The sequence below is a fragment of the Elephantulus edwardii genome, unplaced genomic scaffold, assembly GCF_000299155.1.
Source record: "Elephantulus edwardii isolate Elephantulus edwardi_28Jun2011 unplaced genomic scaffold, EleEdw1.0 scaffold00006, whole genome shotgun sequence".
NCBI classification, from domain to species: Eukaryota; Metazoa; Chordata; class Mammalia; order Macroscelidea; family Macroscelididae; genus Elephantulus; species Elephantulus edwardii.
Genome location: NW_006399756.1, coordinates 7775370 through 7799139, shown reverse-complemented (window position 1 = coordinate 7799139; position 23770 = coordinate 7775370).

Sequence of the window (23770 nt, the reverse complement as noted above, 5' to 3'; positions counted from 1 at the left end):
CCAGAATACATCAAAACCCAAACCTCCCAATAAGAGAGAACCAAAGATTTCAATAGATGTGTTCCACAAAAGATACATAAATAGTGAAAACTACAACTTGTGAAAACATGTTAAACATCAAGAGTCATAGCAAAAGTGCATATTAAATCCATGATGAGATGCCGCTTCCCTCCATGGGAATGGCTCAATTTAAAGACCGACAATACTACGTGTTGGGAGAAATGAGAAACAACTACAATTCTCAGACACTCTTGTAGGGAATGTAAAATGACACCATCATTTTGGAGAACTGTTTGGCCACTTCTTATAGAAGCAAACATACATGCATCACATGGGCCAGCAAGACCCTGCGTGAATATTCATAGTCATTTTCTTTGTAATAGCCTTTGAGCTTTGGTGCTAGAGAAGAGTACTGAATATACCACAGTCTGTTAGAAGAACAAACAAGTTCATCCTAGAGAGGGTGAGACCAGGATGCTCCTTGGATGCGAGGATTCTGAAGCTTCGTCTGATGTATTTTGGGCATGTTACAAGGAGTAACTAGTCCTTGGAGAGGGACGTCATGCTTGGGAAAGTGGAGGGACAGCACAAGAGAGGAAGACCCTCAATGAGATGGATTGATTCAGTGACGAGGGTAATGGGAGTAGGTGTGTCAGAGACAATAAAATTGACACAGGATAGAGTAGGGTTTAGGGCTGTTGTTCATAGGGTCTCTCTGAGTCGCTGGCGACTTAATGGCACACAACAACAACAACAACAACAGGGATCTTTATATAACTTCCACATTACATCACTGTATCAACATATTTTTGGGGATATAATCCAATCTGTGGCATATGGAATACTGATTCATAATAAAAAGTGACAAACTATTGTGGCACATAAAAATATCGATGGCTCTCAAAAACACGTTCAGCAAACAAAACAAAGGGACTCAGACACAAGAATGTACTGCTTGTTTCCATTTATATGTGATGCTAAAAATAAAAGGCAGAACGAACCTACGGAGACAGAAAGTAGGTCAGTGGTGACTTGAGTTTGGGATGGTGGAGATGGTCTGTGAAGGGACACCACAGACTCTTTTGGCATGGTAAGAAGGCACTGATATCTTGATCATACTGATGGACACACACACACCCACACACAGAGACACACACACACTCATCTCTGGTGGCCTAGTGGTAAGAGAATACACTGACAATCTGAAAGTACATGGTTTGAATCCGTGGGAGAAAGAGGGGCAATCTCCTCCTGTGTGATCTAGGAGTTGTTTCCAAGTCAATGAGCCTTAACAACACATCTCATCAGAACTAGTCGAAGTGTACTCTTACCATGTTGTTAGATGTCATCATGCCAACACTGACTCACTACACCCCTGGTCCAGCAGGACGAAGCGCTGTCAGGTCCTGCCCTGTCCTCCCTCTGTGGCGCCCATGTCACTGAGGCAGCCCCCGTGTTAGTTCATCTTGTTGAAGGTCTTCCTCTTTTCATGGCCTCCACTCGGCCAAGCGGATGCCTTTCTCCGGGACTGACCCCTCTTGATAATACAAACAGAGCGTGTGAGACGAAGTCTCTCCATCTCTGCTTCTAAGGAACATTCCGGCTGCTCTTCTTTCAAACCAGATTTGTTTCTTCTTCTGCCAACCCGTGGCATAGTCACTGTTCTCTGCCAGCTCCTAACATGGGTGCACTTGAACTAGAGCTGAATAAAGTTTCTTTTAAAGATACAGCAACATATGTTCACTTGTTTCCAACATACCTGAAGATGTTGATAAACACTCAAAAATCACCTTCTCTATGCTCTGAAATATCCCCCACGGTCCCACCATGTCTAAAATTCTTCCAACAGGAGGAAATGTGTCTGCTAACAAAGCTTCCTGTACACTTGTTGGCAGTCTCAAGAAAGCTCCAGATTCCTTCCTAGAATAATGTTCTCAAACAAAGTCAAATACATGAGATTTCACAAGAAGTTAATTACTTTGAAACACAAAACCCAATCAAACAAAAAAAAAAACCAGGCTTACTGCTGTCTAGTCAATCCTACTTATAGCAACCCAGATTCTTTAAAAAAGGCAACTGCTGTGTCATTAGCTTCAACTGGTACAGCCCCGTCAATGCCTGTCAGGGTAGAGGGGAGCTTCAGACTCAACTGACAGCCCCATCCGTGTCACGATGGTGAGTAGCTCCATTGGGTTTTCACTGGCTCGCTTTCTGGAAGAAAATTGCCAGGTCTTTAAAAAAAATTATTATTATTATTATTATTACTATTACAATTATTATTATTTTGTGCATGTACTGTCAAATCGGATCTGACTGGTACAGGAGGACATTGTCGCTCCTTCTTCAGCAGAGCATCTGGTGGATTTGAACCATGTTCCTCTGGGATTTCAGTGCAGCTTCTTGCCACTAGGCCGCCAGGTCTTTTTTGTGAGGCACTTTTAGGTGAATTCAAACCTTCAACCTCCAGATTAGCAGCCAAGTGGACTCACTGTTTGCATGGCTCTAGGACTCTCCCATTTGTTTCAAACACAAAAGCCTTGAGCCAGTTGTGATATACTTTGACCTTCAGCAGATCGTTGGGGCTGTAAATCCTTAGATAAGGAGATGGCCTCTCTCTCTAGGAACAGCTGGTGGGTTTGAACTGCTGGCGGAGTCACCGTGGCTCCTTTTACTTTAAGTGGTAGTGACTCTGTTTTATCTTTAATCAACTTAATTTGTCATTAAGTCACACTTGCAGCTACAAAATATTTTCAACCGTTGCAGCATCTACATATTCAATTAAAACAGGCCCAGGAGCTCTGTGGTGACTAGTATTAAAATTACAGGAGGGTGGGGAGCCAGACTGTGGTCATCTGATGCTTGTAAAGACACAGAACTCTTCTCTGCCCTCAGGGTTTCACTTCCTGCAAAGTTACCTGCACAGCTATGTCTATATCATCAGTGGCAGGGTCAGTTCACAGGCAGGTGGCCCAAAGGTAGGCAAGGTGAAAGAACAGGAGCCAAATCCATGGCTGGATAACCAAAACTGCTGTGCAGTGTTGTTTGTGAGAGTCAGATGTGAAGTAGAGACCCCCAGAGTAAGGAGCCTCCAAAATGCAACGTCTGCTATCATCAGTCATGTGCAGACACGCAGAGTTCTGCTCCAAAAGTTCAAATTCCTAATTCTTCAAATTAGGCATTCTTCCTAGGTTCTCTCTTTCTCTTACAAGCACACGTCTCTATGAATATTGTGTGTATATGTATATGTATATGTATATGTATATGTATATGTATATGTATATGTATATGTATATATTTATAGGCAAGAAGCTGCCTTGCAATCCCTAAGGCATGTGGTGTTTGAATCCACTAGCTGCCCTATGGGAGAAGGACGGGTAGATAACTCCCTCTGAATACCCAGCGGATGGTAAGCTATGGTTCGGTTCTGATTCTGTGATACACAACAACAACAACAACACACACACACACACACACACACACACACACAGTGCTGTTAGGTGCATTGCAGTCATCATCTGCAGCTCATAGCAATTCTCTGACCTCTGAACAACAGATCTGAACTCTGCCATACCCTGCACCACCCTTACCATTTTTAATATGTTGTTATTAAGTGACGTCAAGTCGTAGATGACTCATAGCGACCCTATGAATGAAACACCTGAACACTTGTGTAACTTTCATCGTTTCTCCACGTTCATAGTTTCTGGAGAAAGCCACTTCAGAAGTGGAAGCTTGAGCTTATTGTTACAGACACACACACACACACACACACACACACACACACATGCATTTATTCTTCCTATCCTTCTGGTCTCAGTTGTCCCACCCTCTCAGTTTACGGGTTCAAGAACTGACACCTTTGTGTCAGTAATGAAGGGAGTCAGCTGACCAGCTGACCACCGGATGCCATCAGCACACAGCTGCCGTCACCAGAACCTGGCCTGCCACCAGCCCACCACCACTCAATCATTTTGCAAACTGTAAATGATCCCCTGAGGGACAGCTTTCCTCTTCATGGTCATTTACACTGTGAGTATGTCAACTTCCTGACCCACGAGACCTCAATCCCAGGGGTCTCAGCCTTGTCTTGATAAACTGCTTGACTCTAGGTGGCCTACTAGCAAGAAGCTGTGCTGCAATCACAAAGGCACACGGTTCAAGGCCACCAACTGCTCCACAGGAGAATGATGGGCAGTCTTCTCCAGTGCGATTAACTGCCTGTAAAAACTCACTTGAGGGTCAGCTGTGGGTCAGTTCTGACTCGAGGGTAAACAACAACAATCATAATTTAGGTCCTGGTCCCCACTGTCACCCATCAGGATGCAGGATTTGAACAGGCTGTGCTAAAAGTGAGCCATTGCTGGGTGGTTCTAATTGTTAGCTAGAGCAGCTGATGAAGAAGTAGAAAGTTCAAATCCACCCAGGGGTACCTTTGAGGAATGTAATGCTGATCTATTTCCAGAAAAATTAGCAGCTGAAACTTCACAGAGCACAAGCCATCTCTGAAGCGTGTGGGGTCGCTTTGATTATCAATGACCCACGTGCTGGCTGTTGATTTCCTAAAAGAGAAGCTTCCGTTCCCTGTTACGGGGGAGGGAGGTGTGCTTGTGTACCTGACGGTGTCCTTTGGGAAGTGGTCAACATCATAACAGGCTCCTGGTGTCTGACACTTTTCTTCTGCTTTGCTTCCAAGATCAATCTCCCCACTTCGGACTTGGAGTGTTTTTGCGGCCAAGAACTATTGACTAGGTCGGGGAAGTCATAACACTAGTAATTAATTGCCTGCCAAGCACCTCGTGAACCTGCTGTTACCAGGAGGATGAACGTCATTCTTCTGTCTGCTGGCAGCATTATGCTAAGAGCTTCCTCTTCACCTCTTGAAAATGTCCCAGTTTGGATGGAAAATCCGTGTGTCTCCTAACTGTCACCTCAGTGTGAATATAAGAGAGCTGAGAACCATGGAGGTGAGGTACCCCATCAGAGGTCACCCCAGCATGTCAGTGGAAGAGCCAGGGCTCAGTGCAGAACAGTTGACATTGACCATGACTGCTGTCCTCCAGACTCACCATCACTTCACTCTCCTCCTATGTTGTTGACCCTGACCATTCACAAGTTCTGGAAGACCCAGGCAGCTTGAGCCCTGCTCCCTTCCTTGCTTGACTACATGTCACCTGGACCAAAGTCCCTTCAACACCTTGATCACCCCTCCCTGGCCGAGCTGTGTGGATGCAATGCTCATGATAGATTTTTGTGTTGACTTTGTGTTTCTTAGATGTGAGATGTTCCTGGAAACGCTGCATTCCAAGTCAAAGTTGATTATGACACTCACTGCCTGCCATTTCCACAGCTCCAGTGATTACCCAGCGAGGCTGGAGGAAAAGAAACTTCAATTGTAGATGGTTGAGCCAGGCAGCTACCTCCACACTAGGTGGCCTTTCCTGGCCAATCTCTTGTGACCACAACCAGGAGGGACTCGAGGCCTGGGAGCAATGACCCAGAGGTCCCCAGCCTCATACAGTACACCCCCACATCTCCAGTAAGGTCAAGAAGCCCCAGGACACAGCTTGTCAGCAGGCCAGGAAGTGCTAACTGTAGCCTGTGTATCTACCGTGCTGGCTGCCCTTCCAGGCTCTGGGCCAACACAGAGAGCACTCGGTTTGACGTTTCCTCTTATGTCTCCTGTTTGAGAAAATAGCTGCACACTGCAGAAGTTTGCTCCTGGTCTCATTAGGTGCCTCCTCCTAATTGCAGGTTTTGAAGCAAGCTGAAGGCAGAGCCTCATGGAAATGAAACCTGAGGAGGAGGAGAACACGGCCCCGGCGGAGGAGTTGGGTAATTGCATGCCTGTGGGCTCAGGCAACAGAGTGGCAGATGGGTCTGGATAAAGGAAGAATTGAGACCACAACGTAACACAGACAAATGGGATTCAAGGAAGCCTCGAGTTCAAGGATGAGGATGGGATGGACAAGCCAATTGCTGATCTTTTCTTTGGAGATTTTACCCAGTAATTGGCTGCACATTTCCCTACCCTCGTCCCCAAAGGCACTGGTCCAAGACTTCCCTCTGTCCTCTTGGTGGTGTTCCCAGGGCTGAGAGTCACTGTTCACTAGTTAGGGACAGGGCAGCATGTCCTCAGTGGCCTCTCCTTCCCCACCCCTGCCTCAGTGACAGGTACACCAGATGTCATGAAACCAGCAGCTAACATTCCCATGAAATTGGGTGGATGCCTGCTCAAGCACTTGATTACTAGCCAAGGGGCTGCTGATTTTAATCCACCCAGAGGTGCCTCAGAAGACAGGCCTGGCAACCTCTTTCTGGAAGGACTTTGGGCCTTCTTAACTGTGAGAAGGTAATTCTAGTTAAGCCACGGACCTGTGGCCTTTCTGTTGCAGCAGCCTACGTGACTGAGGCAATGCCAACCTTCATGCTCGTTCCCTGCACAGCCTCAGATGCACAGCTGACCCTCTCAGGTTTCTAGACGCAGTAAATGACATGAGTTGATGGTGCGTCTTTCTGTTGCCAGGTAGTGTCTGTGGTAGTGGTTGTGAGGTGCCGTTGTGTACAAGTCATCGCGACCTGGTGAACAACAGCTCTGAGCCCTGTGCTATCTTGTGCCATCCTCACACTTCCTGATACTCGGGCCCATCGCTTCAGTCACGTGTCAATCTACTTGCTGAGGGTCTCCCTCTCTTTCGCCGTCCTCCTCCATTTTTAACATGATGTCCTCCAAGGGATAGCCTTTCCTAGCAACATGCCCGAAGTTAGTGAGACGAAGCTTCACCATCCTTGCTTCCAAGGAGTCCTCTTGCTGTACCTTCTCCAAGACGTCTGTCTGTTCTTTCGGCAGTCCATGGGATAATCAGCACTCTTCTCCAACAACACAGTTCAAAGGAATACATTTTTCTTCTGTCATCTTTATTTATTATCCAGTTCTTAGCATGGTAAGTGATTAAAAAGACCATGTTCTGAATCAAGTGCACTTTAGTATTCAAATTAACATCATTGTTCCTCAGTAAGTTGGAGAAGTCCCTGACTGCAGACTTTCCCAGTGAAATACATCTCCAGTTCCAAGTAGTGATTAGAACCTCCTAACACAAACACACACACACACACAGAGAGAGAGAGAGAGAGAGAGAGATGCACGTCACATTTGAATCATGAGAGACTTTGAAATCCTGTGGATGCCTGCCTGCCCCCACACCCTCTAATTTAAGTGAGTCAGAATATGGAATCTCTTCCGGTCTCATCAAACCTTCCCCACAGAGAGATCAGAGCAAGCTCTTTACACATCAACCTGATCACAGTTCCCTCCAGAACCTTCCAAAGGTCCTTTGTCAAGGTCCCCAGGCCCCTGTGAGACTCGCTGTCTGCCTGCCTTCCCTGCCTCTCATTCATCCAAAGAACCCAATTTAACTGCTCCAAGCAGTGGACTTTTCTGGAAGCATAGCTAACTCAGCTACCTCACCTCTTGACTTTCTCTGGTTATTATTTTTTTCACTCTGCTTAGAAACATAGGCACACACATTACTCATTTTAGACATTCTTGAAGGCCAGAGGCGGCCAACTGCCCCAATCATGGCAAACATATATCAGCTCTAATGATTATTCTTCAAAGTAACCCAATTTCACTCACCTGAGGAAGGTAAAAGAGCTTTACAATAGTTCTTCAGGAGACTGAGTACGGAAAATAACTGCATTATTACAGCAGCATTAGCTCCAAGTGTCTGGGGGCTGTGGTGGCTTAATGATGGACTCGTGGGGCTGTCCCGAGGCTGAAATGCCAACCGGTGCTGCCGGATGTGGGGGTGGTTCTAGTTGGGAATTTCATGAGTTGAAGAAGGAGTAAGAGTTCAGATAGAGACAAAAATGCAAAAATTATCCAGATTTAGGCAGTGGCGGGACAAGTCCCCGGTGGTGCAGTGGAAAAGGCTAAGTAAGCCCTTAACTGAAAAGCTGCTATTTCCAACTCCCCCAGAGAAGCCCCAGGAGAAAGGAGTAACTGCCTCCAGTGACGCAGGCCGTGCTCTTTCTGATCACTTGCTGGGCTTCTGACGGCTGGATGATGAAGAAGGATGACAGAGAATTGATGCCTCTGAGCTGTAACGGTGGAGAAGAACACTGAACAAACAAACATGCCTTGGAGAAAGTGCAGCCAGAGTGCTCCTTGGAGGCAAAGATGATAAAGCTTCATCTCACATATTTTGGGCATGTTGCTAGAAGTTATCCCTTGAAGAGGGACATCATGCTTGAGAGGGTGGAGGGTCAGTGAACAAGATGAAGACCCTCAACCAGGCAGGTGGACTGGCACAGTGACTGCAGCAATGGGCTCAAGTGTGTCAGAAACTGTGAGGATGGCACAGGACAGGACAGCGTTCAGATCTGTTCTTCACAGGGTCATCAGGAATCGTACTCATTCCTGGGTCATTCTCAGATCACACTCGACTCGATGACACCTAACAACAATTTGACAGTTGACCTTGAACACCTCGGGCCCTGTTACGTGTGGGTCTTGGTCCTGTTGCTCTCGCAGTGAACTCACCTGTTGTGTCTTTTGAAAGTCAGTGTGTGTTCAGTGAGAGGCTGAGGGGGTGCCAACATTTGTAGGGCACGTGAGGGGAGAGAAAGACGGACACAGAGGGATGTCAGGACTGCCAGGAGAGCAGTGCCATGGTGACCAGCAGCTGATGGCAGGAAGTAAGGCCGGAGGAGCCATGGTTGTAGGTGATAACAGGTCAACTACAACTCCAGGTGACCCTGTGACAACAGGTCAAGCCCCTGTCCATCCCACGCCATCCTCACAATCTCCGCCATGCACAAGGCCAATGTGGTCATCAGTCCACCTCGATGAGGGTCTCCATCTCCGGAGACTCAGTCTAGGTATGGAGACAGGGCAGTGGTTATCTGCTCAGTGAACTAACCCAGGCCAGGCAGACGGTCATGTGGCAGGCGATTCTGACCGGGGTGGGGTTTGTGAAAGATGGTTGCCTGTTCCCTTTGGTGAGAGGGGCAGGACTCTGCAGAAAGGGAACTAAAGAGTATGGCCAGCACTCGGCAGTCCTCGGAGCGTGCTTCCCACCTGCACAAAGACTGAAAACACCCCCTGGAAAGGTGGCATTTTAGCAGCGTCTGGAGCAGCACTCAACACAAACAGGTGCTCAGGGAAGCTTCTCACTGCACCAAATACAGGCGTCAGCAGACACACGGGCACATGTGCATGAGGACACAGACTGTCTGCTGGTTTCCTCTTCTCCCAGACCAACTGCCAGGGGAGTTCTGACATTGCTGATCATGGCAGCCCCGAGTCCAGGCTCCAAATCCGCATCTCCCAGTTCCCACATTTGCCCCTACAGCACGTCAAGTACCTGCACCCCAGCCACCCAGCTTCACCCACTAAAGCTACCAAACAGTCCAGCTCTGAGCGTCAAGATTGACGAGCTACCTAGAGGCTGCAGCTCACCCTCAGCAAGGAGGCTCCTTGGCAGGAGGCTGGGTGGGCAGCAGCCTGGTGGAGCGTGGGGCATCCTGTTGGCATCTCCTGCATCACCAGGGCTGACCGGGGAGCTGGGCACTGTGAACGCACCGTCTGATGAAGCAGCCACCACACCCCTCAGTTCCCTTTTTCACTGTAACTGTCAGCACCTAACACCACCACGTACTTTATGGACAACCTCCTCTCCTGCAATCTACCGCCTCTGAAAACCTGTTGGAAGGCCGGCTATGGGCCAGTGCTGACGCGCCGGTACATACCATTCACAGATGTGTTTCATAGGGAGCTCTGGCGGTGTAGACGGTGGAGAGGGCTGTGGTGGCCTCCCCATGGTGGGCTCTCGGTGGATGCCAACCCACCAGAAGACCCTCGGGAGGAAAACGGGTGTCTCCTCTTGTGTGATCTGCAGCCTGAGAAGCCAGTGGAGGGTCAGCTGTGAGCGGGTTCTGACTTGAAGGCTGTAAGAGAGGGGGAGCCGTGCACTTCAGGGAGGAGCCGTGCTGACACGCCGCGTGGTGTGTCTGGCCGCTCACCAAAAAGGTCGAAGATTGAATCCACCAACTGCTCCGAAGAAGAAAGAGTGGCCTTCTCTTCCCATAGAGATTTACAGCCTTGGAAACCCAATCAAAGGCTCCCACGAGTTAGACAGCAGCGGTAGGTTGGGTTTGGGTATATGCTATTATTATTATTATTATTATTATTATTATTATTATTATTATTATTATCATCCTCATTATAATTAATTTTAATGAACGTTTACAGAGACTTCGGATTTCCATTCATCATTGTTTCATTTTTCTCCCTGCCCACCGCTCCCCACCCAGTTTGCTCTATTCTTTGAAAAGTAAAAGAAAAAAATCTTTCATTGGCATATAATCACCACCCCTCAAAGTCCACTCCACCATGCAGCCTTCATTCTGGACTCTTGTCATGTATGTCTATGCTTTTTAAAGGAACCCTGCTGGCCTAACAGTTAAATGTTCAGCTGCTAACCAAAAGGTCAACTGTTCAAACTCACCGACTGATCCAAAGTAGAAAGATGTGGTCATCTGCTCCCGCAGCAATTATAGCTTTGAAAGTCCCTTGGGACAGCTGTTCTCCTGCCTACAGGGTCGCTGAGTCAGTTTCCACTTGAACAATAGATTTTGGGTTTTGCTTTAATTGTCTCTCCTCAGAGAATACCCCGTGGCATGTGCGGATGTGTCATTTCAAGTCAGTCTCTCTCTCTCTCTCTCTCTCTCTCTCTCTCTCTCTCTCACACACACACACACACACACACACACACACACACACCTCTCTGATCTCATAGGAGAGCCCTGAGACTGTCTGTCCCCTGGCTCCCATGGGGAGGTGTCAAGCCTTGAGAAGCTGACATCTGTCTCTGTCCTCGTCTCCATGGAAACCCTGAAAGCAGGCAGGATGAGCCCAGGCTGAGTTATTTGTCTCCTAAATGAAGAGCTACAGCAGAGTCCACTCCCCGGGGCTAAGAGTTAACAAGACAACAACTCTCCAAACAGACTCTGAACAGCAGTGTCTGCCCTTGACACCTGGGTCTGGAGCCTGCGGAAGTTCTTGCAATTTAGTCAAATGTCCTGAGAGACAAATCCTGACAGCTGTGGGGCCAAATACCTTCTAACACCTGCGGTGGTAGATGCCTATCTGTTAAGAGGATGCAGGCACTACTTGGTAATAATACTGAAAATGAAATAATAGTAGCCACCAATGACTGAGCACTTGCTCTGTGGTGAAAGGTTTATTCCAAATTACCTGCAGGAACCTGGACCGGTGATCAGGAGGAGGATTGTCGTTCTTAGCCGCTGTCAGGTGTCCACACTCACAGCGACCCTGTGAGGAACAGCTCTGACACCTGTCCTCTTCCTGCAGCATCTTCACAATCGTCACCATGCTCAAGCCCGATGTTACCGGTCACCACGTCCATCGCTTTGCTAAGGACCTTCCTCTCTTTGCGGACTGCCCATCTCTCCCAGCATGGTGTCTGAGGCCGAGTTGCACCGTCCTTCCCTCTACAGAGCACCCTGGTGGCAGGCCGTCCGCAGGATCGAGCGTCCTGTCAGCGTCCGTGGGATAGTCCGCATTCTTCTCCAACACATAAACACCCTCCATTTCCAAACCTACCCGTTTCCCCCGTCTGCTGAGCGTCCCTGCTGCTCCGGGTGTGGAGCTGGTGCCGTTTGGCCGGCTTCGTGCCAGTTCGTGCTGCTTCTGTCACTGGTTTGCAACCCCATGTTGCTCTGCACTCTGGGCGCTACTGTTTAGGAGCTTCAGACAGACGTATGACCCAGGTCTGCCTGCCCAGCACCTTCCTTGGCCTTAAGGACACCAGTTCGCAACGGATGCTTGCCCCAGCTCTTTGACTAGGTGCAAGGAGGGTGGAGGGCAGCAGTCCTGGGTTCTTTTTAGGAAATACTGGTAAACGTAGATAGTGATCAGCTGGCCCAGTGGACTGAAAGTGATGCAACCAAGTCAAAGGTCGGTGAGTTTTAATCCGTGGCCCTCTGGCCTTTCATTGTTTTTCTTCAAACATTCCTCTATAACCCCGGTGTGTCCACTTGTCGTACAGAGGTAACTTGTGGTTGCTGTGAGGCTGAACGCTGTGACACTGATGTGTCAAATGTGTTAATGGTTGGTCACCCACGGTGGACAGTGTTTGGTGGAGCTCCCCGATTAAAACAAGCTTGGAAGGAGGAGTGGCATCCAATTTCATAGTCGCTTGCCTCCGGAAACCCTATGAACCTGGAGAGAGGATGAGACACACACAAGTGTTGAGGACTCTCCTTCATAGGGTCGCTATGAGTCGCCTGTGACTTGACGGCACTTAACAACAACAACAACAGATAAACAGGCTCTGTTTTAAAATCAGAGCTGCTAAGCCCGTACAATGTAGGCCTGGAGTTGCTATATCCTAGTGGGCTAACCACTACTCCCTGTCAAATCATCCTAAAACTTAGTGGCTCAATGTAAAAAACTCTAAGCAGCTGTGACTGTTCATTTTCTACCTTAACAGGACTCAGCTGGGAGATGCCCCGCGCGGTGATGGTGGGTGAGCTGCCGTCGTCGGGGGAACATCAGCGATGACCCTCTACGTGTGGCTGGGGTTTCAGCTGCTGGGCTGCTGCCCGCAGAGCATCTGTTCTGTGTGTGGTTGCTTCCTGTGCTTCTGGGCTTCACAGCGTTCCATGTGGCTCAGACTTCACACTGTGACACCTTGTGAGCGTTCCAAAAGGACAACCCCCGTGTGCAAACATTCGGCACCCTCTCGCTGTCACTGCAGCACTGTTGGGTAAATAAAGCATTTACAATGTGTAGCTTTTCCAGAGTGGGTTTCTTTGCACTTACGTAACAGCCTAAAGTCCTTCATGTGGGTAACATGTTGCCCAAACTCTTCTGGTCAGTTAAGACCACCTAACACCAGGCTCACCTGGGCATCACTTGGCTTCAAAGCGGAGGTGAACCCGGAACCAGCTGTCCCAGACTGTGTAACGCCCAGCATTTCTCAGCACGGCCAGGCCTTTCCCATGGGGATCGTGAGACCCTTTCTGTCCCAGTTCCTAAACCTGAGGCCACCCTGGGTTAGGAGCTAAGAAAGTAAGTCACCTGGTGGGTGAGGGGGACTGAACGGTCCACGTTACCCGTCATGACCATACTTTTGTCCTTCACTATTGACCTTGGTCCTGTTCTTGGGAGTTATCAGGTCGTTTCCAGCCCATAGGCACCCCATCCACCACAGGTGGAGAACACGGCCGCACCTTCCTCACGAAGCCCAGTGAAGCCCAGTGCTGCAGCCCTGTGTCAAACCATGTCAGAGACTGACCCTCTACCTGGCCAAGCATGATGTCCTTTTCCGAGGACCGGCCCCTCCTGATACATCCTCAAAGGATGTGAAATGGGCATCGCACAGTTTTTGCTTCTAAGGATTCCCCCGTCTGCATTTGCTCCCAGCAGATTTGTTTGTTCTTTTGGAGTCTGTGGAATGTTCTTATGCTAACCCTACACTTCAAAGGTGCGGATTTTTCCTTGCTCTTTCTTATTGTTTCACTTTCACATATATATGAAGCAATTGAAAGTACCATTGCTTGGATCAAATTCACCTTATCGTTTACTCAACCCAACCCATCACCACTGGGGGGTGGGGGGTCTGCTCATAGCTGACATTCCACTGGATTTTCCGAAGCTGTAGATGACACTGAAGTAGACTGTCCCTCTTTCTACAACCAACAGTCAATTCTTTTTTTTTTTTAATTTTATTTTATTATTTTTATGTGCGTGTCAAATCAGATCTGACTGGTACAGGAGGATATTGCGCCTCCTTCTCCGGCAGAGCGTCTGGTGGATTTGAACCAACAGTCAATTCTAACCACTAGAGAGGCCTGGCTTTGGGGTTAGCACCCATGGACTTCCTTATCCTTTTTGGGGGGTTGTTGTTACATGCCGTCGAGTTGGGTTCATAGTGATCCTATGAACAGCGGATCTGAACCCTGTCCTCTCCTGTGCCATCTTCACACTCCCTGACACACCAGAGCCCATTGTGGTAGTCACCGTACCAATCCACCTGGCTGAGGGTCTTCCAGTCCTTCACTGACCCCCCGCGCTTCCTAGCATCATGTCCCTCTCCAAGGAATCGCCCCTCCTAGCAACATGCCTGAAGTATGTGAGGCAAACCCTTATCATCATTGCCTTCAAACTGCACTCCGGCTGCACCCTCTCCAGGACATATTTGTTTGTTCTTTTGACTGTCCATGGAATGTTCAATGCTTTTCTCCAACATCACAGTTCAAAGGCATCAATTCTTCTACTGCCCTCCTTATTCATTCTACTGCTCTCAGATGCATAGCAAGTGGTCAGAAAGACCATGACCTGAATCAGATGCACTTTAGTCCTTAAACTGGCATTCTTACTCCTCAATAATTTGGAGAGATTCTAACTGCAGACTTTCCCAATACATCTCCTGATTCCCTACTTCTAGTACCAAGTGTATTAATTGTGGATCCAAGTAAGATGAAGTTGTTGACAGTTTCAATCTCTTCTCCATCCACCATAATCCTTTACCAGAGCCTAAAAAAAGGGTCCTTATATTACGGCCTTCTTTTAGCCCACTCAAGGGTTAGAATCATCTAGACATTATAAAGCAGACTTTTACACTGAAATTGTAACTTTAGAAAGAATGCACCTTACCTGAGTTTTAACAGCAGAATTATTAAATGCTCGAGTGTTCCCTCTCTTTTTCTCTCTTGCTTTAGACACAGACTCAGGAAGAATACTTACCCAGCACTGCAAAAGCTCATGACTTGATTGATGGGACTTTGAGTTTATCAAGCAAGTAGGCTACATCTGTGTGTTGGAATAGCAAAGTGACTAAAACCAAAAGGATATTCTATGAACTGTTTTTGCCCTCACACCCAGCAGCCAAGCCCTGGCCCTCATCCTAAACCAATAGCATTTCTCAGGGTCATTTCAGGATTCAAAGAGAAAAAAGACCTTACCAGACTATCCGTATTATGAGAAGAGAGGGGAGCTGGTGCACTAAATGCTGAAAGGTTATTTGATTTTACAGAGAGTAATTAACTTGGGGGATGACTAGAGTTACCTCTCTTTATACCAATAGGGAGTGTGGAGTTAAAGGTATGAATTATACCCATCAAGGAGGGAGAGAATTATCCCCTGCTGGGATTGTGTAATTGATGTTATTAATTAGACTTACAGACAATCTTAGTACTGATACGTTATGTCAGTCAAGATGATCTCGACAGGAGCACTCGGGCCTACTTGGTCCTGGTTGCAGGCCAGGCAGAATGGACATATGTCTGCAATACGATGCCAGTGACACTGCGGTCAACAAGGCAGCAAGACTTTACGGGAGCTTATGTGGTCCCTTTGGCCCAGCTTCCTCTTTGTCTGATACAAATACTCGGTTTTCCTTTGTAGAAAGTTACCCACCCTACTTATTCTCCACTATGTTCTTAGAAGACCACAACTCCCTGCCCCAGCACCCGGGGTAGTCACACAACCTGGGGCCCGTCACTTGAAGTACTGCCTCGCCTGGACCAAAGCAATTATGTCCAAATTGGATACATCACCCAAATGTGGCAGATCATAGTCATCCCAAGGGATTTTGTAGAATAATTAGAAAAGAGGTCCCCTCCTCTCCTGGAGTCATTGAATTCGTAAGATGAAGTCTGATGGTTCTAAGTCTGCTGTTATCTTTGCTATTACTCTTTGGGAAATGCTCCCCGGCCCCTATCATGATCTAAAGACTAGGTATAGAAAGAGAGGATCCTTACCATATCATCTGCATCTAGATCCGGCTGTGCCTGATACCCTTGAAGACGCCTTCAGTCGCATCAGCCAGTGAACTAACTCCCTTGAACCATTAGCAAGTTTCTGTTGCTTAATTGAGAGAATGTGAATTTCTGTAATGCCAAATGGCCTTTCTAGATCCCTTTCAAGGAAAGTTACCTTCGATGGGCAAAGTCAAGGAGTAAGTCAGATTCCTTTCCTCCACTGACCGATTTTCTGTTTGCTCTCAGCTGTTCACTTCCCCCCTCCTCCTATGAAACAATAGTAATTCCTCTCCATCATGTCCACTCCCAAGATCAGCATGTCCCTCTGCTTTGCCACCCCGTTTTTTATGGCCTTCCCCATGTCTGTCCCTCCCCTGTGGAATCAGTTTTTGGTTTTGGTGCACAGCCCTGAGAAGGAAGGGACTCTCTTACTCCTGTTCCCAGTCCCAGAGAACCAACCTCCTTCTCACTGAGCTTTCCTGGGAGAAGAGAAGAACCTGACAGGAGCAGAACCAACGCTGAAGCTCTTGCTGAGCCTTTTTTTATTTTTTGAGGATCCAAAAGGCAAATGCTCCCTAAGAAATGCAAAATCCAGGTTCCCCCTCTGTCAGTAGGACTACAACCAAAGGTAAGCACAAAAGGCCTTTATTTGAATTGCTTGTAGATCAACATGACTTGCTCCCCCACCTTGTTAACCTGATCCTTCCCAGAGTGACTACTTCCCAGTGACATTTGGGGGGGTCAAGTTGTAATTGAGTTAATATACTTTCAAGAGTTTAAATCCGACACTAAAGATTCAAATAAAGATTCCTCTTGTTCTCCAGAGCTGTTGATGTGGTTTTAGAGGTCTAGGTTCTATGCACTTGTTCTGTAGGGATGGTGAGTGGAGGATGGAAAGAAAAGGAGGAGAGAGAGGAGAGAAACAGACAGGAGTGGAGGAGACAGAAGGGAAAACCCCTAGCAGGACTGTTTCTAAACGCAAATCACAAACTTGTGCCCACAAGTAAAATCTGGCCCTTGCCACCACTGTCTTTCTTTCTTTTTTCCCCCCACCATTTTCACTAAGGTGCACCTGATCCAGACCATGGTCTTTGCAATCACTTGTTATGCACCAGAGAGCTGGATAAGGACAAGGGATGATAGAAGGAGAATTGATGCCTTTGAGCTGTGGTATTGGAGGAGAGCATTGAATGTGCCATGGACTTTTAAGAAAACAAACAGATTCATCCTGGAGAGGGTTAAGCCTGGCTGCTCTTTGGAGACAAGGATCCTGAAACTTTATCTGACATACTTTGGACGTGTTGCAAGGAGGGACCAATCCTTGGAGAGGGACGTCATGCCTGAGCAGCCGACCTATTAAGGCAGATCAGACACATCACTTGCCTTTCAGGAACTCCACAGGCATCTAATAGCACCTCCTTTCTCTAACCTAGCCCCACCCCCCAACAGTGCACAGTCCACTGGCGGGTTTGCTTTGGGCTTCAGGAGGACAAGTTCTCATGTGATGGAGACTGGATATTAGCAAATGCTGCCAATGGAGGATGTCAAAAGAAAGAACCTCCTAGCTCTCCCACCTACAATTATTTTTCTATTGCCTGATAAATGTTAAATCCCAAATTCATGGCAGGAACAAGAATATAAATCAGCTCTGGCATTTATTCTGAGTGGGATGATTGATCGTTGGTGATTGAAATGCGTAAATTGATACTGTTAATTTCCCAGTAGATTGACGTGTTCCCGGGAGCATGCATAATTTCTTTGCGGGACACAGTCACCATCGACAGCATTCTCCTTAACTCAGTAGATAGATTTCTATTGTAGAAGGATATTGGTTCCTTTGGGTAGGAAACTTCCATGACACACGAAATATAAACATGCTTGAACAAGCAAGGATTTTGCAGTTAACTAATTATCTTCTCTGTCGGTGATACCCCGCAGGACAAACCCACCACACTTCTGGAACTTAGAGGCACCACTCAGCAAATTGGCATGCCTTTGAATCCATTTCTAATATACAGAAAAGCACTATTTAAGCTTATTTAAAAAATAACCAATTAATGAAATGGTAGCATATGTTCCACTTGTGAGCCAGTGATGACTTCAGCTTCCCTTCCCGTTGGTGAAAAGAGGAGACGGCCTGTTCTTTGGAGACTCTGGAAAGTGAAAGACAATCCCGCATGGAGACAATCTTCAGAATGAGGAGACACTGCCCCACTTGCTTTGCTTAATGTCCATGGACTTCGTCAGCTCATCTCAGTGAAATACAAACCCAAGTAAAGATGGAATGGACAGAGAAAAATCCAGGCTGGTCTGACTGTTTCTTTCTTCATTAGAGACCCTGAAGCTAAGGTCATGTTTCTTAAAGATTAACTTGGAAGTACTAGCGGGTGCATCTAGCCTCAACATGTTACGGGTAGCGATGGGCAAGTTGGACTTGCTTTGGAAGGGTTGAACTTGACACCTGACATTTTTACTGGAAGGTGAAGCATAACATCCTTTTGTGTAAACTCTGCCAGGTCTGACATGCTCGGTCATTCTCTCCTAGTCTTGCTGCTTTGTTCTGGACTATTTTGGTCTCTCACCTGAATTGTGATAGGAGCTTCTCCCTGGCTCCTCCTTCTCCCATTCTCTCTCTCATTGCTACCACAACTTCCTTTCTCAACTATAGATCAAATGGATCAGAGGAGGATTCCCACAGCATCTCGTGCTACTGCATTCTACAGTGCTGTTTGTCTGTGTGTCCGCAGAAGTGAACTGAATGTAGGAGAACTCGAGATCGTTAAGAAGGAAACGGAATGCATAAATATTGACATATTAGGTAATGGTGAAGTAAGATGGACCGGCATGGGACATTTTGAATCAGATGATCTACGAAGCTGGAAATGAAAAGGTGAGGAAAAGCGGGGTTGCTTTCATTGTTAAAAAAGCTGTTTCTAGATCCTTCTTGAAATGAAATGTCGTGAGTGACAGGATCCTATCCATATGCAAACAAGGAAGACCTGTTAATATCACTATTATTCAAATTTATGCACCAACAACCAGAGCCAAAGAGGAGGAAATAGAGTATTTCTACCAACTTTTGCGGTCAGAAATCAATCGAACTTGGAATCAAGATGCATCAATCATAATAATGGGTGATTGGAATGCAAAAGTTGGGAACACAAAAGGAAGATGGATCAGTATTTGGAAAACATGGACTTCGTGACAGAAATGAGGCTGGGAATAGAGTGATAGGATTCTGCACAATCAACTATTTATTCATAGCAAATCTCTTGTATAAGAAACATAAACATAGGTTATACACATGGATTTCCCCTGATGATATGCACAGGAGTCAGATCGATCACATCTATGGAAGGAATCATTGAAGAAGTTCAATATCAGCAGTGAAAACTAGGCCAGGGGTTGATTGTGAAACAGATCATCAATTACTCTTATACAAGTTCAAATTAAAGCTAAAGAAGGTCATATCAAATCCACAGGAATAAAAATTTGACCTTGAGTCTATCCCACCTGAATTTAAAAACTAACTCACAAACAGGTTTGAGGACTTGAATACTAATGAACAAAGACCAGATGAGCTGTGGGAGGATATCATCCATGAAGAATGCAAAAGGTCATTACAAAGACAAGAAGAAGCAAAGACCGAGATGGATGTCAGAAAAGACTCTGAATAATTCACTTGAGTGCCAAGAAGCCAAAGCAAAGGGAAGTAATCAAGGAGTTAAGAAGCTGAATAGAAGATTTCAAAGGACAGCTCAAGAAAACAAAGGAAAGTATTATAATGAAATGTGCAAGGAGCTGGAGTTGGAAAATCAAAATGGCCAAACTTGCTTGGCATTTCTTAAGCTGAAGGAACTGAAGAATGAATTCAAGCCTCAAGTTGCCATATTTAAGGAAGCTACTGGCAGAACAGTGAATGATCCAGGAAGTTCTAAAAGAAGATGGAAGGAATACACAGAGTCACTGTACAAAAAGAACTGGTTGACACAGAAGAATTTCATGAAACAGCATATGATCAAGAGGCAATGGTGATGAAGGAGGAACTGCAGGCTGCTCTGAAGGACTTGGCAAAAAAAAAATTAAGGCCCCAGAAACTGATGGGATACCTACTGACATATTTCAACAAACAGATACTGCCCTGGACGTACTCACCAGGTTGTGCAAAAAAATCTGGAGGACAACTACTGGCCAACTGACTAGAAGAGATCCATATTTATTCCCATACCAAAAAAAGGTGACCCAAAAGAGTGTGGAAATTATCATACAATATCACTCATATCACACACAAGCAAAAATCCTGTCAAAAATTACGAAAAAAATGGCTGGAACAGTACATCGACAGAGAACTGCCAGAAGAACAGACTGGGTTTAGAAGAGGTCATGGCACTAGAGACATTATCGCCAATGTCAGATGGATCTTGGCAAAAATCAGAGAGTACGAGAGGAATGTCTATCTCTGTTTCATTGACTATGCAAAGGCATTTGACTGTGTGGATCACAACAAATTATGGCTGACCTTGAGGAAAACGGGAATCCCAGAATACTTGATTCTACTCAGGCGAAACCTATACTCAGAACAGAAGTAATCCTCAGAACAGAGCAAGGTAATATTTCATAATTCAAAATCAGGACAAGAGTGCATCAGAGATGTGTCTTACTTTTGTATCTTTTCAATCTATAGGCAGAATAGATCATTCGGAAGGCTGGGCTTTATGAGGAGGAATGTGGCATCAGGATTGGAGGAAGACTCACCAGTAACTTATGTTATGCGGGTGACACAAGCTTGCTTGCTGAAACTGAGGAGAACCTAAAGTGCTTGCTGCAGAAGGCCAAGAACTGTGGATAGAAGCTTAACATTAAGACGAAAAGATTCTCACCTTTGGGTCAACTGGCAGCATCATGATAGATGGGGATGAGATTAAAGTTTTTAACAAATTCAGCTTGCTCAGCTCCCCAATCAACACAGCAAATTGCATTAGGTAAATCTGCTGCCAGGTTCCTCTCCAGAATACTGAGAACAACGATGTAAGTCTAGACACTAAGGTGCACCTGATCCAGGCCATAGTCTTCGCAATTACTTGCTATGCATCAGAGAGCTGGATGATGACAAAGGATGACAGAAGAAGAATCAATGCCTTTGAGTTCTGGTGCTGGAGAAGAGTCTGAAACATACCATGAACCACCAAGAAAACAAATTAGTCTGTCTTGGAGAAGGTGAAACCAAATTACGCCTTGGAGGCTAGGATTTGGAAGCTCCGTCTCACATACTTTGGGTACCTGGCCAGGAGGGACCAAACTTCAGAGAAGGACATCACACTTGGAAGGGTGGCGGGACCATGCAGGAGAGGAAGACCCCGGATGAGATGGATTGATACAGTAACTGAGGTAATGAGGGCAGGTGTGTCGGGGTCAGTGAGACTGGCTCAGGATAGGGCGGTTTCAGAGATGTTGTACAAAGAGGGTCGCTATGAGTTGCAGGTGACTCAACGGCACATAACAACAGCAGCAATCTCCTCAGCTGGCTGCGCTGTTTCCAATTCTCTGGAAGCCCTGCTTTTCAACCTCAGGCCCCTCTATGGCACCCAGGAGTCTGCTGTGCCCTCTCCTAAGTGGACCCCAACATTCAGAGTTGGCACAGCCGGGATGAGCCATAACCAATGGGGAGAGGGGTGAGTGGATCAAAGCTCCAAGCTCCACCTTTCCCATGGACGCTGCTGGAGGTCTTCTCTATCCTCCTCAAGGATCCCATCATGCTGAGCTCATTTGGCCTCTCCTCCTTCGCTCTCTCTCACTCTCCCTGCCTATCCCTCCTGTTTCCCAAATAAACAACCTGGGCTCAAGTTCTCATTTTAGATTTCACTTTCAGTAAACCCAAAGCACATTGCTAGAAAACGGACCCGCTGTGAACATTCTCCTGCTCCAAACCCGCATCTTGCAAATCTTTCCTAGATCTTTCTTGTTCATGAACTCCAATCTCTCAAAATGTTTGCTCCTTGTTAGACTGAAAAGCGCTTGAGTGAGTGTTGACCACCCCCGGACCTCACGTCCACACCTGTGAGATGGGTCACTTGCACTTGTTTTCCTCAATCTCGCCTCTGCCCCGGGCACAGCACTGAGGAAGTGTTCACAAAAGTACTAGCTTTGCCAAATTTAGATCTGAATTTAATTGTAAAGGGCTGTCTGGTAGTTTCTTGATGTTTCTAAAAGCTTATGTGTGCTCTCTTCTTAAGAACAAAACATTTTTTCCACTTCATTTATTAGAAGACAGTTTTTAATGTGCATATTTTTAGATTTGCGTAACTAGCCACGCAAGGGGATGGCCACGTTATTCTCAGCAGCGGCAATGCTCAGAGTTTGCAGATGTAGATCTGAAATTCTTAGAAGGGCAAAGACCACCCTGACTGAGCCATCTGTGTGTCTGTCTGCAGCCCTGGCATCATCTGAACACCTAGTCCAGCATGGAGTCATTTGACCCGCCCTGATTTTTTCTGGCCTTATCTTATGCATCTATTCAATTAATATTTCTGCCCAGTGGTATCAATAAGGGTTTGGAGAGACTGTATCAAACTAAGTCACCCCCAAATGACCCAGGTGTTATGGTGGGTACCCAGAATCCACACTTGCTTGTATATGCAGGTGCATGTTTGTGTTTATGTAAAAACAAACCCAACCTTCAAAACAACAAACTCACTGCCTTCAACTTGACTCTCATTGTGATCCTGCGGGACATAAAGAAGTGCCATTCCACAGTGTCCCAGTCTGTCACCCGTGTAAGCACACCACAGCATCTTTTTCCCACAAAAGAGCTTGTGAGTTTTCTAACTGGGTTACATGTTGGGCTTTTAAAGGAAAGGTTGAGGGTTCAAATCCACTAGCTGCTCCAAATGTGGAAGAGGGGCAGTTTCCTCCTGTAAAGGTTTGAAGCTGGGGAAACTGATGGCTGGTCACTGTAAATCAGAGTGGCCTTGACAGCAGTGAGCTGTGGGTTGTGCGGACAGTTAACGCGTGGCCGCTAACCAAAAGGTTAGAAGCCCACGTCAGCACACTGGTACCTTAGAATAAAGGGCTGGAGATCCCTTATCCAAAACATTCTCCACTGAAAACCCCTCGGGGGCACAGTTCTGCACACGGGGTCACCGTGAGTCAGGGCTGGCTCAGGGGCTTGGCTTCAGTGACGTCTGTGTTGGTGATGACAGAGTTAAACGACAACAGGACAATGCCGAGCATCAAACATGTACTCTCCAGCTTGTGTGCAAAACTGCTACCACGTCCCTGTGGGGCTGCCAGAGTCTCAGGAGGACCCGCTCCCTAGCGACGCTCACGGGTCCTTCCACGAGCCGGCTGTGGGCCGCAGCGCCAGGGTGGCCATTCCTCCTGGACAGCGCCACAGAAGACAAGCCCCAGCTTGGGGTCTCCACGCAGGGAGCCACCTAGGAGAAGAAATCTCCGGGAGGCTGCAGCTGGCACCAGTGTGGCTTCAAGTCCACAAAAACGACAAAAACCGCACAGCAAGAGGCTTTACCGTTCGTTTTATTTTGCATTCTTCCCGCTTGACCAGGCAGCACCATCATTGCAAAGGGAGACACAACTGGCTACTTGCACTCAATTCAAGAGCCCCGGCCGCCTGCTGCTCCCAGTCACCCCTTAGAGCTTCTCGTCAGTTAGCGCTGAACTGAGAAGGGCCTGCAATCACACCCACGACCTCCTCGCTCACGCTGCTGTTGGCTGTGTGTGGATGTACACGCCCAAGGACGAGGGAGATCTTCCTTGAACAATGGAGCAGGGCGGGTCAGCCCCTCCCGGCTAGCTCTTCAAGCACAAGCAGCCAAAGAGAGGACCAGACTGCATGATCAGGCCACATAGGAAGGCTGGTGGCCATGGCTCACCGGGTGCAGGGAGCCCGGGGAGGGGCCCAGGTGGGACCCCCCCCCATCAGGCTGCTCCTTCCTCTTGGACAAACGCTGCCTCCTGTGAGAAGGAA